Source organism: Antedon bifida, chromosome 4 (assembly GCF_963402885.1).
Source record: "Antedon bifida chromosome 4, ecAntBifi1.1, whole genome shotgun sequence".
Classification (NCBI taxonomy): Eukaryota; Metazoa; Echinodermata; class Crinoidea; order Comatulida; family Antedonidae; genus Antedon; species Antedon bifida.
This window is the reverse complement of record NC_136229.1, coordinates 6,252,128-6,270,894: the sequence shown is the minus strand read 5'-3', so window position 1 is coordinate 6,270,894 and position 18,767 is coordinate 6,252,128. Positions and strand designations below refer to the sequence as shown.

General features: G+C 31.2%; 1 protein-coding gene across 5 annotated transcripts in view; it reads left to right on the top strand.

Moving 5' to 3' along the window:
• The window catches only part of LOC144841290 (general transcription and DNA repair factor IIH helicase/translocase subunit XPB-like), a 76,633-nt gene that overhangs the window by 14,855 nt on the left and 43,011 nt on the right, over nt 1–18,767 (top strand). The gene's annotated exons all lie outside the window — the stretch shown is intronic.

The window sequence follows — 18,767 nt, the reverse complement described above, 5'->3', positions numbered from 1 at the left end:
CTCTCGAATTATAAGCTGTTTTGATTTTATGCGACACGTTGCATATCCATTGTCTTTATCTCTAATATCCATTTTTGCAAGGGGACACTTGAAATGAACGAATGACAAATATGTTTTAATAGTACAAAAAAAATGAATTTAATGCAAATTTGTTCTTTAAAATAAAAACATTTTCAGTCAATATTTATTTTCAAATTTAGGTAGGTGTCACACAGGTATATTGTAATGTGCGATAATTTCTAATACATAAACACTCCTAAATACCAAGTGCGCCACTTTAGGTGTTTCACATCTAATACATAAACAACCCTAAATACCAAGTGCGCCACTTTAGGTGTTTCACATCTAATACATAAACACTCCTAAATACCAAGTGCGCCACTTTAGGTGTTTCACATCTAATACATAAACACTCCTAAATACCAAGTGCGCCACTTTAGGTGTTTCACATCTAATACATAAACACTCCTAAATACCAAGTGCGCCACTTTAGGTGTTTCACATCTAATACATAAACACTCCTAAATACCAAGTGCCCCACTTTAGGTGTTTCACATCTAATACATAAACACTCCTAAATACCAGGTATGCAACTTTAAGTGTTTCATATCTATACATTAACAACCCTAAATACCAAGTGCGCCACTTTAGGTGTTTCATATCTAATACATAAACACTCCTAAATACCAAGTGCGCCACTTTAAGTGTTTCATATCTATACATAAACAACCCTAAATACCAGGTACGCATTCATTTTTCTAAGACTACAATTAATATAAGTTTTTTTTTGTTTTTTGTTTTTTTTTTTTTTATTTTGTTTTTTTAAATATGTATAAAAAATTATTTTAATGCATTGTTTAAAAGTCATATTTTTGTGCTACTAATTGCAATACTTAGAATACAGTTTCTTTAAAAAACTAAGTATTTAGACCTTTTACCATTTTAACATATTCTTATTAATCGTGTCAACTTATTTGTAAGAAGTAATGAAAAAAAAAGGAAAAGAGTGGAAATAATGTTGTCATGATCAAAAGCGTGAAACACTTGGGTCACTTATTTTCATCATTACAGTAAATTTCAATATGTTATAGCTCCTCAGAATAAAAAGTGATACTCGTGATTAAAACATTTTCTGGAAGCTGTTGAATTGTAGATACGAATTCATGTACAAATTTTGCGCATCGGATGTTGTGACGTCATCATAAATTGAATTATAAAAATCATATTTTCACATTTTGCATTATACTTCATGACATTTAAAAGAGCGCGCATCGATATTCTACGTATCCAAATTTCTTCAACACGTTAATATGTTGTTGCTCAGATAATTCCCTTCCAAAATTGGAAGCGTTTCATTATGATGACGTCATCATGTTAAAAATTGAAATAAAAGGCGGGTTCTGTTATTTCCACCTATTCTGCACTGTATGTAGTATGTATACAGTATAATGTATACTGTATAAACTTAGACACAAAATAGAGGGTACAATAATATTTAATTTTCTTCATGTCACAATGGCATTATTGTTTTTCTGTGCGCAACATTCTAAGTATGACAGGCACGTGGCGCAGCGGATAACCTAACTCGTCCGTAGTGACGAGTTCAAATCTAGTTAGGGTTTCTACTGTAAAAAAACATTATTTTATCAATTTAATGTATTGAATTTGTAAAGTCTATCTTTTTTAAAAAATATTTTATTATTATACAGCTTTTTGTAAAAAAAATTCCCAAAAAACTGATAATTATATACAAATATTAATTGCTTAATTTTTCTACCGGTAATAGGAAAGTGACTGCTTATCAACTAAAGTCTAATTCACATTAGATGTTTTTTAAATTTCAAATAAAACATTTCAGAAACTAAATAATTAATAGAGGTTAAACCAGTTAAAAATAAAATGGTACTTAAAATACACGCATTCAAGATTAAGAAAATGTTATTGTTCGTATAAATAAAATATACAGAAATGTATGATACTTAGCTTCCACTTATCATTCTTACAGTTACACTAAATTGTTACTAAATTACTAAACCAAAATAACACTAGAATCAAACATCATAGATACATAAAATTGGTAGTCAAAAGTATGTTTGCTTTAAAATTTTCTGTTCAAATATTAGGATCTATACATTTGATGGATGCAATAACTTAAAAACAAAATCAGGAAATTTGGTTCAGAAAATACTTGATTGAACATAAAAATCTATACAAAGTTCCTTTAAAATGTACTTAACAGTTAAACTTGACTCAATTATTTCTAATTGTGACACCCATTTAACATAGTCATATATTTTATAATTATAAATTTTGAAAAGTTTTAGTAGGATAGAATAGACAGATGTCTTTTCACTTGAGCTCCTGTAAATTCTGTTCCGGCAAGCTCTCATATGGAAGCTTCAAAGTTCTGGAGAATGGAGCGGTGTAAATGGTTCCTCTGTTTCTTCTTCATTTTTTATCTTAGGATTTTATTGATCTATGTAAAGCGCTTAGAACATTGTACTAGCTTTATATAAGACAACATTTTTTATTTTATTTTGTGGATGTTTGCACATAATTATGTAGTTGTCCAAGACGAGTCATCTTCTTCTACACTATAATGCGTTTTATTTTTAGAAATCTTATCATCTATTTCATCTTCAAGTACTGTTGCATGCTTGTTGAGGGTTCATCTGTGACATTGATACTGCCTCCAGATGTTTCATTAGTAAAGAAATGTTCATCTTCCTTTTGCTGTCTGCTTGTTGAGGGTTCATCTGTGACATTCATACTGCCTCCAGATGTTTCATTAGTAAAGAAATGTTCATCTTCCTTTTGCTGTCTGCTTGTTGAGGGTTCATCTGTGAATTCAATACCGTATTGTATGATCTGTGAAGTTGTTTGAGAATCTGTTTGTCTGTTGTTGCTTGTTGATGGTCTCTCATTGTCTTCATCTGTGAATTCAATACTGTATTCATTTATTTTACTATTAGAAACCTTGACATCTTCCATTTCATCAGTGTTATATACTGCATTATACATGATCTGTGAAGTTGTTTGAGAATCTGCTTGTCTGTTGTTGCTTGTTGATGGTCTCTCATTGTCTTCATCTATGAATTCAATACTGTATTCATTTATTTTACTATTAGAAATCTTGACATCTTCCATTTCATCAGTGTTATATACTGCATTATACATGATCTGTGAAGTTGTTTGAGAATCTGCTTGTCTGTTGTTGCTTGTTGATGGTCTCTCATTGTCTTCATCTGAGTATTCAATACTGTATTCATTTATTTTACTATTAGAAACCTTGACATCTTCCATTTCATCAGTGTTATACATCGCATTATACATGATCTGTGAAGTTGTTTGAGAATCTGCTTGTCTGTTGTTGCTTGTTGATGGTCTCTCATTGTCTTTGATCTCATAATAGATCACTTCACTGTCTGTCTGTTGGTTTCTTGAGATTTGTCCAATTGTCACATTGTGTCTTTGTTGTATTGCATTGATCTCTGGAATTTCAATGTCACCTTCACAATCACTGTCAGTGTCACTATTTCTATGATAATATATGTTTTGTGGTTTGTTGTGATGCTTTTTTTGTTGGTATACCAACATAATGACAAGAAACCCAAATATGGTTGTCAATGTTGCCAATAGTATATTTGTTATCTCAATTGTTGGTGTTGCATATGGCGCAGTTGTTAGGCTAGGAACGTCTTCTTTTGCTTCTGCAATGGATGTGCAGGGTTGAACAAAAAAATCTATTTCATCAGACCTGTTCTGTACATCAGTACTCACCAGACACTTGAGAGTGTAATTACCTGCTGGCAAATTGTTAAAGCATCTTTCATCATTCTCCTGGTTGTCACCATCTTCTGTAAGTTCTTCTCCATCTTCTGTAAGTTCTTCTCCATTTAAAGTCCAATTGTAAATTGTACTAGTACCAGATCCACCTTCTGTGTAACATTTAAAACAATGGACTTCTGGTGTTTCCATATGAACTTCCTGCGTTTTGTACAGTCTTCTTATCTCCACAATTAATCTAGGATGAACAGTCAGTATCAATGTGTAGCACTCATAGGTTGTGTATGTGGTCAAATCATCTATGGAACAACAAAAGAATACACCATCTCCAGCTTGGAAACCAGTCAAAGTTAAGTTAAAAATGAACATACTACTTTGTAAATCATCATATAACTCCATATTTACATATTGTCCTTGGATCCATCCCATTGTTATTGTTAATGTGTTAAATCTATATTGTAAAAAGCATGTGGCTTGTATTTCTTCGTCTTCAATGATATTTTCAAAGTTTTTACACCTAAAAATAGTACGCCCAAAATCTAAATCTGCGAGCCAACTTGCTTCAGCAGAAACCACGTAGTGTTTATTCTCATCATCTTGACATGTGTATAATCCTGCATTTTGTTGTACATTAAAATATATAAACAGATTACAGTTCACTGTATTATTCTTGTCAGGAAATTTTCCATAAATTTGACCTTTGAACTGTTTACTTGATGGTAGTATTGCTAGATGATGAATATGTGATGTATCATTACTTGTATAATTCCAATATATGAAACCTTCTACAGTTGTATTACTGACATCATGGAGAAAAATCACCGCTACAAGGATGAGAACAAGTGATGACCTGGCCATTATGCAATGCCTTCACCTCTTTCAATTCATCTTTTGATTTTAGTAAACCTCATCTCTTCTTGATCTAATAATACATCAATTATACAATGCCTTCACCGCTTTCAAGTAAATGTCTCCTGATCCTGTGTGAACATTTTCAGTTGCCGATCTTGTAATACACAATAAACTGAACCTTTCAGAAATAAATTGTGATGATTCTGAAACAGAAACAAATTCTAGTGCTTGCTTGTGGTTGGTAACAAATTATTATCTTATTTCTTGATCTTGTATTAACTATATTGAGACAACGTATAATCTTGTTATCTGTGATCAAAAGTCGTTTAAAAATAATTGTTATCGTAATATTCTATAGTTTCATTAAATATAGAAACAAAAAGTACTAGTAAGTTTTAAAGAAAATTTTACATTTAATATTTATAATATGAATTATTTGTTTAATATTAACAATGGTGACATGATAAAAACATGAAATCATGAAAAATACAAATCAAAACATTAATTTTTAAATCATAATTGATCTCAGCATGAATCATTATAAATAAAGATCAAATCATTAAATCATGATAATAAAAGGTCACAGCATTGGATAATGATAATAAAGATCAAATAATTAAATCATGATAATAAAGATCACAGCATTAAATCATGAAAAATATTGATGAAAACATTAAATCATGATAATAAAAGATAACAGCATTGAATCATGATAAAGATCACAGCATTAAATCATGATAATAAAGATCAAAACATTAAATCATGAAAAATGCTGATGAAAACATTAAATCATGATAATAAAGATCACAGCATTAAAAATCATGATAATAAAAGATCACAGCATTGATTAATGATAATAAAGATAACAGCATTAAATCATGTTAATAAAGGTCACAGCATTGAATTAATGATAATAAAGATCACAGCATTATAAATCATGATAATAAAAGATCACAGCATTGAATAATGATAATAAAGATAACAGCATTATAAAGCATGATATAAAAAAATCACAGCATTGAATATCATGATCATGACACTGAATCATGAAAAATATAGATTGAATGAAGCATTGTCATGACCACTCTCAGTTGAACCTTCATAAAATGGCCCATCATTGTCGCCCATAAATGATCCATTATTGTTTGGTTTACAGTATAGATATTGATAGATACAACTAAAGAGTATATATCAAAAGCTAATTAATATGTTTAGATTGTTTGATTCTACTCGCCAGAAAGTGGTTTGACAACACTTCCTTGAAGTGCTGTTGTCTTTTTTTATTATGTTGTCAATAGGGACTTTACGAAACACGACAGTTAGGGGATGACGACAAATATCCTGTGTTCGCTAGAGCGTAAAATCATATACAGTCAACATAGCCGTTTTATTAATTACACACCCTTGCGCGAATGACGACGACCGACAGTATCTCTCTCCCTCCCCTGTCTCGCGGCGTGGGACACTTCTGAATTGCTTGGCTCTGGTGGAACAGCATAGGCCTAGCCTTCCTAGCTAGGAGCCTCCCATTCAAACGCTGTGCAGAATGTATTGCTTTTAACACAGCCATTTTAACCTAATAAAAACGTTATATTGTTAAACAATTAAATTAGAAGTTAAAATATTATTTAGAGTTTTGAAATTTCCACGTTTAAGTATAATTTGAACTGTATATTTAATGTTTAGTACATTATTTCTATTCGTTCTCTGTAAACGGGAAAATGGCAACTTTATCGTCTTTAAAAAGTTAAGACGACAGAATTTCACGCTAGGCTCCGCCCAATTTGTTAAAGCTCATGCATAAATTATTCATGAGAACCATTCTGTGGCTTCCCGTCGTGTTTTGTAAAGAAGAACATGAAAATGTGGTTGTTTTTTTTGGTTTTTTCGCATACTAATATTAAATATCAAGTCAAGTACACTTTTTCACAATAAAAAAAAAATCCAGAAAAATATGGGGATTGGTAGTATATTCATCTGTGGTAGCAAAGTGAAGAAGAAAAAAGAAGATTCAAGTACAAAGTAATGTGGTGTTCTGCATCATTTCAAATGTTGTTTATTTTTGGTTTTTTTCTTCCTTTCTACACAATTTTATTGTCTATTCTAGAGGTCTGTTCTGGGTGATTTTATATTTGTCAACCCACAGTTTTCTACAAAATGTTAATCAAAGCAGTGATGCATATTTACAGTAGGCAATGAAATGCTAATTTTTTATTTTTTTTTTCAAATTTCATACTACAAATATTTCATATTTACATTTCTGCTGCATGCTTTTTGAGGGTTCATCTGTGACATTCATACTGCCTCCAGATGTTTCATTAGTAAAGAAATGTTCATCTTCCTTTTGCTGTCTGCTTGTTGAGGGTTCATCTGTGAATTCAGTACTGTACTGTATGATCTGTGAAGTTGTTTGAGAATCTGCTTGTCTGTTGTTGCTTGTTGATGGTCTCTCATTGTCTTCATCTGAGTATTCAATACTGTATTCATTTATTTTACTATTAGAAACCTTGACATCTTCCATTTCATCAGTGTTATATACCGCATTATACATGATCTGTGAAGTTGTTTGAGAATCTGTTTGTCTGTTGGTGCTTGTTGATGGTTTTTCATTGTCTTCATCTGTAAATTCAATACAGTATTTGTTTATTTCATTATTAGAAATCTTGACATCTTCCATTTCATCAGTGTTGTATACCGCATTATACATGATCTGTGAAGTTTTGAGAACCTGCTTATCTGTTGTTGCTTGTGGATGGTCTCTCATTGTCTTTGATCTCATAATAGATCACTTCACTGTCTGTCTGTTGGTTTCTTGAGATTTGTCCAATTGTCACATTGTGTCTTTGTTGTTGTACACCATTGACCTCTGGAATCTCACTGTCGCTGTCACTGATGTCATTATTTCTATGATAATATTTGTTTTGCGGTTTTTTGTGATGCTTTCTTTTTTGCAGGTAAAACAACAGAATTACTAGAAACCCAAGTAAAGTTGTCGATGTTGCCAATAGTCTAGTTGTTAAGCCAATTGTTGATGTTGTTAAGCCAGGGACTTCATTTGCTACTAAAATGGATGTGCAGGGTTGAACAAAAAAATATATTTCATCTGACCTGTTCTGTACATCAGTACACACCAGACACGTGAGAGTGTAATTACCAGCTGGTAAATTCTCAAAGCATCTTTCATCATTCCAAAGGTTGTCATCCTCTGTAATAAGTTCTTCACCATTTAAAGTCCAATTGTAAATTGTAGTATTACCAGATCCACCTTCGGTGTGGCATTTAAAACAATGGACTTCTAGTGTTTCCATATGAACCTCTGGTGTTACTGTTTTGTAAAGTCTTTTTATTTCCACAATTAATTGAGGATGAACAGTCACTATCAATGTGTAACACTGATAAGTTATTTGTGTGGTGAAATCACCTATTGAACAACAAAAGAATACACCATCTCCAGCTTGGAAACCAGTCAAAGTTAGGGTAAAAATTAACATACTACTTTGTAAATCATCATATAACTCCATATTTACATATTGTCCTTGGATCCATCCCATTGTTATTGTTAATGTGTTAAATGTATATTGTAAATCTGTTGTGCATGTGACTTGTATTTCCTCGTCTTCAATGATGTTTTCAAAGTTTTTACACCTAATAATAGTACGCCCAAAATTTGAAACTGGGAGCCCAATAATTGTGTCAGCAGAAACCACATAGTGTTTATCCTCATCATCTTGACATGTGTATAATCCTACACTTTGTTGTACATTAAAATATATAAACAGATTACAGTTCACTGTATTATTCTTGTCAGGAAATTTGAACTGTTTACTTGATGGTAGTATTGCTAGATGATGAATATGTGATGTAACCCAATTTTCATTCCAAATCCACATTATAACGCCTTCTACGGTTGTGTTACTGGCATCATGGAGAAAAATCACTGATACAAGGATGAGAACAAGTGATGACCTGGTCATTATGTAATGCCTTCACCTCAAGTAAATGATACTGTGTGTGATTTTGAGTATTTCTTATCTGTTGCTGATCTTGTAATCAATAAGGTGATCTTTCAAGAAATAAATTGTGATGATTGTGAAACAGAAACAAACTCTAGTGCTTGCTTTTGGTTGTTCACAAATTATTATCTTATTTCTTGATCTTGTATTATATGATTATATAAAAAATATATTTAATCTATTTTGTAATCGAAAAGTTTTTTTTTGATAATTTTAATCTGCTAATTTATAGCATTATATATTTATTATTGGAAACAAGAAGTACCTATGCATTTCCTAAGATATTAAACTAAGAACATTTTTATAATTTCATATTTCATAAATATTTTTGTGGTAAAAGCTGATGGTATAACGAATAATGTTTTGGCTGGAATCTACATGTTGTTCCCAAATGCTTATGGCACAGAATCTGACCCTCCATATAGAATCTAAGAGCTGATGATCACTTTCTATTGAACCTTAAGGAGGTGGTCCATATTGGCCCAAGTAACGATCTGACATTACATTACATTATACATACATACATACATACATACACACATACATACATACATAGTCTGCTTTTTATATCATGTTTGTAATTTAACAAGGCCATATACATGGCTGTGGTCGTGTGCTCAAGTTTGTGTTTACTGACCTACCAACATAGTGAGCTGTAGAGTCACGACTAAAAACTTGTGATGGTTACTACTGAATGGGCAAAATTAACTGAAATTAAGTAAAATACCCAAACACCAATCCATCGGTTTTGATATTGATGTTTATTAATATTACCCATTATTAATTTTTTATAAATACAACTAAAGAGTATTTATCTTAAAATTCAAATCTAATTATTGTGTTTCTTCTGAATGCAGTGTTTGATATTCTTCTCACCGGAAGTGGGTTGGCAACACTCCCTTGAAGTAGTTGGCTTTGCCTTTGATAGCTCAACTATAGCTAATTCCTAGAACAGGAAAATGTGGTTGTTTTTGTTGTTGCACACAATATATTACTGTAAATCAAGTTGCTGGTTAGCCACTGTACACTGTACAATAAAATAATCCAGAAAAGCATTTGTATTGTATTGTATAAAAATTAACTTTATTTGAGAAAGTTTAGATGTTCATCAAAATGAATTTTTAACAACCTTAGATGATGTGGTAACAGCACCCCACTATTTTTACTTCCACTAAACTAAAGTTGAATCTAGGTGGTGAGAACAAAATTAATTCAGTTTTGGCATAATTCAATTTTAACTTTAATGCATCCAGGAGCGCACATCATTGACACATTTATTTACTTTGTCAATAGATAACCTGAATTCAGCATAAGATGAAACAATACACCACGATTCTTTGAAATATTTGGGATTGGTTTTGTTTTAGGAAAACATACATAAGCATCTTTCTTGTTATGGTAGAAATTTTAATAAATGGAAACATGTATGACAGCTCTTTATATTTACAGCATATTTCAAATAATGTGAAAATTACAATTCACAAAAGACAAAAAATCTATAATGTCTATTTACAAGTGGAGAGGGGAATTTTTGTTTTTTTTATTTTTTTAAATTAAAGCCTTTTAATAATATGAGCCTAAAGTAAGGAGAAAATATGGTGGTATATGCAGAATTCTGACTGAAAGTCATTTTGATTATAATGAAAACTTATCTTTATCAACATCAGAATTAATTTTGGCAGAAATGGTTCACTTTATTATCAACATGTTTTCTAATACCAGGGAAAATTTTCATTTGAAAAGTTTGATTAGCAATAAATATATTTTTGTTGAAGTCTTAATTAGGAAACATAATTTGAACTTTTGCTTGCTACACTACACTAGGAAAATGTTCCCTGAATTCAGTACTTTACGGTATTTTGAGGATACAGCAGAAACAGTTATTTACTTTGACTTTTAAGTTATTACTGTATTAGCAGAAAGTACTCTCATTGCAAGTGGTGGATGTGTTATAGAAAACAATTTATGAAGATTCAAGTACAAAGTATAGTGGTATTTCTGCATCATTTGTATTCTTATCAACTTCGTTGCTTCCATTTGTACACTGTTTATTGTTCTCTGTCACATCAGTATACACATTCTCAGCCTTATCTTCAATTGTATAGTATACCTCTTCTTGCGCACTGGTCTGTGCAACATTTGAAGTTTCTTGGACATTGTCAGTGTTTCTTTGATAGTGCATGGCAGGTTCTCGTTTCTTGTGATGTTTTCTCTTAAGTAGGTAAAGTAACACAATAATAACAAAACCAAATATGGCAGTTGATGTTGCCAATAGTATGGTTGGTAAGCCAACAGCATCGTTACAAATGGTTTCTTTATTATTAATTTGGGTTGTAAGTTGTTGGGTAGGTGTTTCACGTGGAATATATGTATTTCTAACTGGCATTTTCATTGTTCCTGTGAACTTAATATCTGTGGCTTCTTGTTGAGGTACCATAGTCATCTTTGTGTCTGTTGACATAACATCTTCGACTGTTGTATCCTGATGCTGTGTTGGGCATGGGTAGGCCACATCTCTGACTGTAAATTCTATCTCATTAGATCTTTTCTGAACATCAGTACTCACCAGACACTTCACAGTGTGATTACCAGCTGGTAAATTGTTAAAGCATCTTTCATCTTTCTCTTGGTTGTGATCATCCACTGTACGTTCTTCTCCATTTAAAGTCCATTTGTAAATTTTCATTTTACCAGATCCACCTTCTGCATAGCATTTAAAACAGTTTTTATCCAAAAGTAGTTTATGTGTTTCATACAATCTTTTTATTTTCACAATTAATCGAGGGTGAACATTTAGTATTATTGTGAAACATTTATACTTGATTGAATCAGGAAACTTTTTAAAAATACAATAAAAGAATATACCATCTCCAGTTTGGAAACCAGTCAACGTGTGGTTAAACCTTGAGTTAGATAATACATCATGTGACTGTATAGTGTTATTTCTTCCTTGGATCCATCCAGTTGTGATTGTATGTATCTCTTCCTCAATTTGATGATTGTTTTCATTTATTAAAGTACATGTGATATTTACTTGTGGTCCTTTAACGATGTTCTCAGAATCGCATGAAGCTTTCAACTTTGGTTCATCGATTTGATAAACTTGATGACTTGAGGGAACTAAATAGTGTTTATTTTCACCATCTTGACATGTGTATATTCCATTTTGTACATTGAAAGATATCGAGAGTTGACAATTCACTATGTTATTGTTATCAGGATATTTGCCATGAGTATTCCCATCAAACTGTTTACTTGATGGTAGTATTGCTAGACGATACAAATTTGGGCTCTCTGTTTCAGCTCTATATGCCCACCATACAGCATTACTTACATCAGTGACAATGACATCCAACATACAAACCACTGCTACAAGGATGAGAAGAAGAGTTGACCTAGACATTTTGTAAAATATCTTGAGATCTCAATGTTAATATAGAGAACTGATTTCTAGTTTGTATACTATAACCTCCAATAATGTTGCAACAAGGAAAGTAAACATTTTGGTTTTATAAATGAATATAGGAAACTGCAGTAAGTATTGTTTCCTTCATTATATTATGATTTTATGACCTCAGATATTATTTTTAGATAATGTTGGTTGTTTAACCTGTGGTTGTATAATAGCCATAGTTGATACTATCCCTTTTATGTTTATATAATTCTATAATTGTAAACCAATGCATTCTGGGATATGTGAAAATTAGAAGAAAATGTACATACTGCCCTCTCATCAATTCTTTTAATGTAAGAAAACAAAACACAAACCGAACACTTTATGACTGAGAAAGAAATTTGATTTATTCAAATGGAGAAATTATGTCCTATTTATACAAATACTTTGCCATGAGAGTATCTAAAAGTATCTATTCTAAAATAGTACTACCAGTTACAAATAATATATGCCTATATTTATTACTTTTTTTCATATTAGGTTAAATTTAAATCTAGTACAAAACTGAGTTTAAAACTAAGTATAATTATGCTTTAATTCAATAAAAAATTGACTACTCTATTTTTAACTCGGCTCCGCCTTGAAAATATTCTATCCTACTTATAAATATTCATTATTTGTATACTAACGAACAAAAATATATTGATGGTATTAGACACTTTTTTTGTAATCAACAAAAACCATGACTTTTTGACGATTAGTAAATTCCAGTATTCAGACTTTTCATAATTTCCTTCTTACTACTATATTCTAAACACTAGACTTTCTGGAAAATCAAAAATGTTTTTATCAGTTTTGCTACTAGGTCTGTTTTAGGGAAACTACTACTAAAAAAATTGTGCATATGCATACCATTAGTGATTAAAGTATGCTTATATATAAGCTTAGGTTATTTTTAAATGCTAAAAGCATATTATATTACATGGTGCTTTTTAAAAAAATTCACAACAAACAATCTTATATAAACTTATATAAAAAAGCTTGATACCTTCCAATTATGTAGGAATTTAAAATCAACTTTTAGTAAAGTTATCTACAAAATGTATATACAACATAACGTTTATCCCATAATCTTGAATTAACAAATGTATAAATTATTTATCTTTACTTACTACTAATTTATCAATCAATAGATTTGATACTTGAAATATAAAATTTACCATTTTTAGAAATTACATATTTAAACTATATTGATAATTGATATGAAAATTAGCTCCGTCTTTTATGTAAACACAAAACTAGTTAGTAACTGCAGCTGACTGGGTATTTAGAAAGTGTTCATATTAGAAGAAATTTTAAGCTGTATGGTCTTGTTAAGCGTTCTGTGACATTGATACTGTAGTGATGTTTTATTATTAAGGAATTTCATCATCAGTTAATTCAACTTCTTTCTGCTGTCTGCTTGTTGAGTTTTCTGTGACATCGACATTATAGTCATGTGTTACTATTAAGGAATTTCATCTTCAGTTTCTTCAACTTTTTTCTGCTGTCTGCTTGTTGAGTTTTCTGTGACATCGACATTATAGTCATGTGTTACTATTAAGGAATTTCATCTTCAGTTAATTCAACTTCTTTCTGCTGTCTGCTTGTTGAAAGTTCACCTATGACATCGATACTGCAATCATTTGTTTTATTACTAAAGACATTTTCATCTTCAGTGTCACCTATTTCATTCTGGTATCTGCTTCTTGACAGTTCATCTGTGACATCGATACTGCATTCATTTGATTTATTATTGAAGACATTTTCATCCTAAGTTTTGTCCACTTCATCAATACTATAATAGTCATGTGTTTTATTATAAAAAATATTGACTTGATCTATTTCATCTTCTACTGTTTCTGCTTGTCTGTTGCTTGTGGATGGTTTCTCATTGTCTTTGATCTCATAATAGATCACTTCACTGTCTTTATGTTGGCTTTTTGAGGTTTGTCTAACTGTCGTACTGTGTTTTTGTTGTTCATCTGTGATTTTGATACTATTTCCAGTTTCATAACTATTTTCGTTTTCAGTTCGATCTTGTTTTTTCTGCTGCATGCTTGTCGATGGTTCATCTATGACATTGATACTGTCTCCAGATGTTTCATTAGTAAAGAAATGCTCATCTTCCTTTTGCTGTCTGCTTGTTGAGGGTTGATCTGTGACATTGATTCTGCCTCCAGATGTTTCATTAGTAAAGAAATGCTCATCTTCCTTTTGCTGTCTGCTTGTTGAGGGTTGATCTGTGACATTGATTCAATTCAATACTGTATTCATTTATTTTACTATTAGAAATCTTGACATCTTCCATTTCATCAGTGTTATACACTGCATTATACATGATCTGTGAAGTTATTTGAGAATCTGCTTGTCTGTTGTTACTTGTGGATGGTTTCTCATTGTCTTTGATCTCATAATATATCACTTCACTGTCTGTCTGTTGTCTTCTAGAGGTTTGTCTAATTGTCACATTGTGTCCTGGTTGCTGTATATCATTGTTCTCTAGAATGTCACTGTCACTGCCACTAGTGTCACTATTTCTATGATAATATATATTCTGTGGATTATTGTAGTGTTTTATTTTGTGTAGGTAAAGTAACACCATTAAAAAAAACCCAAATATGATTGTCGATGATACCAATAGTATAATTGTTAAGCCAGCTGTTGATGTTGCCAAAGCTAAGCCTGGAACTCTTTCATTTACTTCCACAATTGATGGATGAACAAACACATTTGTTTCATCTGACCTGTTCTGTACAACGGTACTCACCAGACACTTGACAGTGTAATTACCAGCTGGTAAATTGTTAAAACATCTTTTATCATTCTCTTGGTTGTCATCAACATCTGTAATTTCTTCTCCATTTAAAGTCCAATTGTAAATTGTACTATTACCAGATCCACCTTCTGTGTAGCATTTGAAGCAATTTGTATCCACATTGTATCCATGTTCTGGTGATTCGTTCAACCTCTTTATTTTTACAATTAATTGAGGATAGACCCTCTGTATCAATGTGTAGCACTCATATGATATGAGTGTGAAATGAACATCCATGGAACAACAAAAGAATACCCCATCTCCAGCTTGGAAACCAGTTAATGTCTGATCAAAATATAAGGTGGTTCTTCTCTTTATATTATCATGTAACTGCATATTCATATATTGTCCTTGATTCCATCCCATTAATAATGATGTATTTAATGCAGATCGGGATCCTGTTGTGCATGTGACTATGACTTCTTCTGTTTCAAAAATGTTTTTGAAATTTTCACATTTAATATTCGTATACGTAAATTCAAAACCAGCTAACCAACTAACTTCAGTGGGAACCACATAATGTTTATCCTCATCATCTTGACATAAGTATATTCCAACACTTTGTTGTACATTAAAATATATAAACAGATTACAGTTCACTGTATTATTGTTGTCAGGATATTTTCCAAAAATTTGCCCTTTGAACTGTTTACTTGTTGGTAGTATTGCTAGATGATGAATATTATTATTAGTAAATAGTTTAGGCGCGTGAGAGTGAGACAACATTACCTGGTACAGTACTGACACTTGAGAAGTAAACCACTGCTACAAAGATGAGAAAAATTAATGCTCTAGTCATTCTACTATATTTACCTCCTCAAAATTCTATGTGATTTTAGTGTAATTCAACTATTGTGATCTTGTAAAATACGATCAAATGAATTCTATATAAATAAATTGTGCCTGTAGTCTGAATTGGAAACAAATTATTATGCTGCTTTCGGTTGATAAACATTTATCTTATTTCTTGATCTTATATTATAGATGATTTATAGAGTATCTAGAGATTCTATTTTTATATATTTGATCAGTAGTCTACTTTCACTAATTATTATTTCTGAATGATTGAATATTTAGAAAAAATCAATGACAAAAAATGTATCCTTGTGATGTATCCTATATTAATTTCAATAGCATGAGCAAAGTTTATTTTAACAATTTGTGATCTGTATTAGATATGAACCAATGTAATTCTAGTGTCTAAACCAAGAGCTTGTAACTTATTAATTAGAAAATGATAAAATGTATGAAGGATGCACATACTAGAACAATTACGAAATTTTCGATTTTCACACGCCGTAAAGCTATCGTGAATTGACTGTGACATCACTGGAAAATCTACTGAGTGAGTTTTCATTGTTGTTAACATGCAAGTACCGTAGTTGTAGTAGCACCGTGACTGCTGTAATTCTACCCAAAAACATTACAAGTAAAACAAAGATAAAATAGTACACTTTTATGAGAGTGAGAAATTTCATTTATTCAAAAGAAGAAATTATATCCGTATTAATTATACACATATAGGCAAAGATGTTTCCAAAATAATACTAGCAATTAAAGAATAAAAAAAAAAATTGTCAACAAACAAGTGTCTCAAAACATTTGTTCCCTTCTGACATTGACTAAAATTTATTTATTTACATCACTAATCTATTTTTCAAAATCGAATACAAAACTAGATTTGTACAATTGTCATCCGCGCAAATGCAACTTGCATGCATGTTAAAATATGAAAGCAGAAAATTGATTATGCAAGAACATTTTAAAATATGGGAGAAAATGGGGTACACAAAGTGAGATGCGCTCTTTGTGATTATCTGGTACAGAGAAAAAATCCTATTTAAAAAATGTAAGTAATATGGTATGTCACCATCCATCCTGAAGAGCTATAATAGACATTACAAAATTAAAACTTAACTATACATACTTCTTTTTTATTTTATTTATTTATTTATTTTTTTTTTTTATTTCAACCACATCCAACATCGAAAAAATCGCCAATTACAGGATGCCTTAAAACTCTTTAGATATAAATATAGAATTAAAAGCACATTAAAATACAAAACATGAAACATACAAAATGGCAAACTTAAATCGATTTAAAAACTTTAGACTTCAATTAAGACAAAGTGTCAAAAAAATATCGATAGTCTTATCTTTAATAGAAATTGAATTAAAAAGCTTGGATAATCTTTGAATGAAACCATTTTTGGTTACGTTGACTCGACAACGGGCAAGGGAAAATAAGTCGGTGTTGCGAGAGTTTGGTCGATTAATTTTGAGAGAAAAAAATGACAATATATTTAAAAAGGGAGTTAAAGCATATATAAAAAGAAAAACCAAATCGAAAAAACTTCTCCGAGTATGAAGCGGAGGAAGATGAATTAAAGGACCAGGATTGTTGTGGTTAATAAAGTAAATAAATTTGGATTGAACCAGTTCGATACGATTTGATTGGGAGATCGAAATGGAATTGTAAATTGTTGTACATTTGCAATGTTTAGTGTCTGTTTCCTCTCTTACTTTTTGGCAGTTTCTCATTTTTGGAAACTACTGCCATACATGTTATTAGTGAAGAGCTCAACATGTTCAGTTTTAGTTGTACTTTGTTCTTTGTTTCTGGTTTTCTGAGATTCAGAACCTGTTACCTTCATCTTGCTTGTTGAAGGTTGATCATCATCTTTGATGTTATAATAGATTTGTTCTTCTGTTTTGTCTTTCTCTTTGTTGGTGGTTTGTTGTTTAATGTTGTAATAGCTTGAATCATCTTCTGTTTTCCTCTCTTGTTTACTGGTAGATGCTTCATTTATGTTATGTTTCTCACTATCTTTGATGTTGTAACAACTTGCTTTTCCCTCTGTTTCTTTTTGTTTGCTTCTGGTGGTTTTGATATTATCATCATGTTGTCTACTTTGAATTTGCTTCACAGTTTGTGAATGTGCATAGTGTCTTCTTTTAAGTATATATAGCAATATTAGTACAAACAGTAGCAGTAGGCCAGTTGTTGTTCCAAGTATAATAATAGTTAAATCTTTATTATGCTTTTCTTGATTGATCGGTATAGCTCTTGGCTCAACACCCTTGACTGTAAACTCTATCTCATGTGAACTGTTCTGCACCTCAGTACTCACCAGACACTTGACAGTGTAAATACCTGCTGTTAAATTGTTAAAGCATTGTTCATCTTTCTCTAGATTGTCATCATCCTCTATAATTTCTTCTCTATTTAAAATCCAGTTGTACATTTTATCACTAGATCCACCTTCTGTAAAGCACTTAAAGCAATTTTTATTCACATGGTCTTCTGGTAATTCATACCTTTTTACTTTTACAATTAATTTAGAAAGAGGAATAGGTTTGAAGATAAAATCTTTGACTGTAAACTCTATCTCATCTGAGCTGTCCTGCACAGTACTCACCAGACACTTGACAGTGTAAATACCTGCTGTTAAATTGTTAAAGCATCTTTCAGCATGCTCCTGGTTGTCATCATCCACTGTAATTTCTTTACCATTTAAAGTCCAACTGTAAATTTTCTTACTTCCAGATCCACCTTCTGTGTAGCATTTGAAACAGTTTGTATCCACATTACATAGTTCAGATGTTTTATCTAATCTTTTTATTTTCACATATAATCGAGAGTGAACATTTAGTATTATTGTGGAGCACTTCATTATTAAATGTTCAAACTTAAAAATACAATAAAAGAATATACCATCTCCAGGTTGGAAACCAGTCAACATGTGGGTGAAACTTGAGTTAGCCATTACATCATGTGACTTTATAATGATATTTCTTCCTTGGATCCATCCAGTTGTGATGTTATGTATCTCTCCCTCAATTTGATCAAATTTTTCATTTTTTA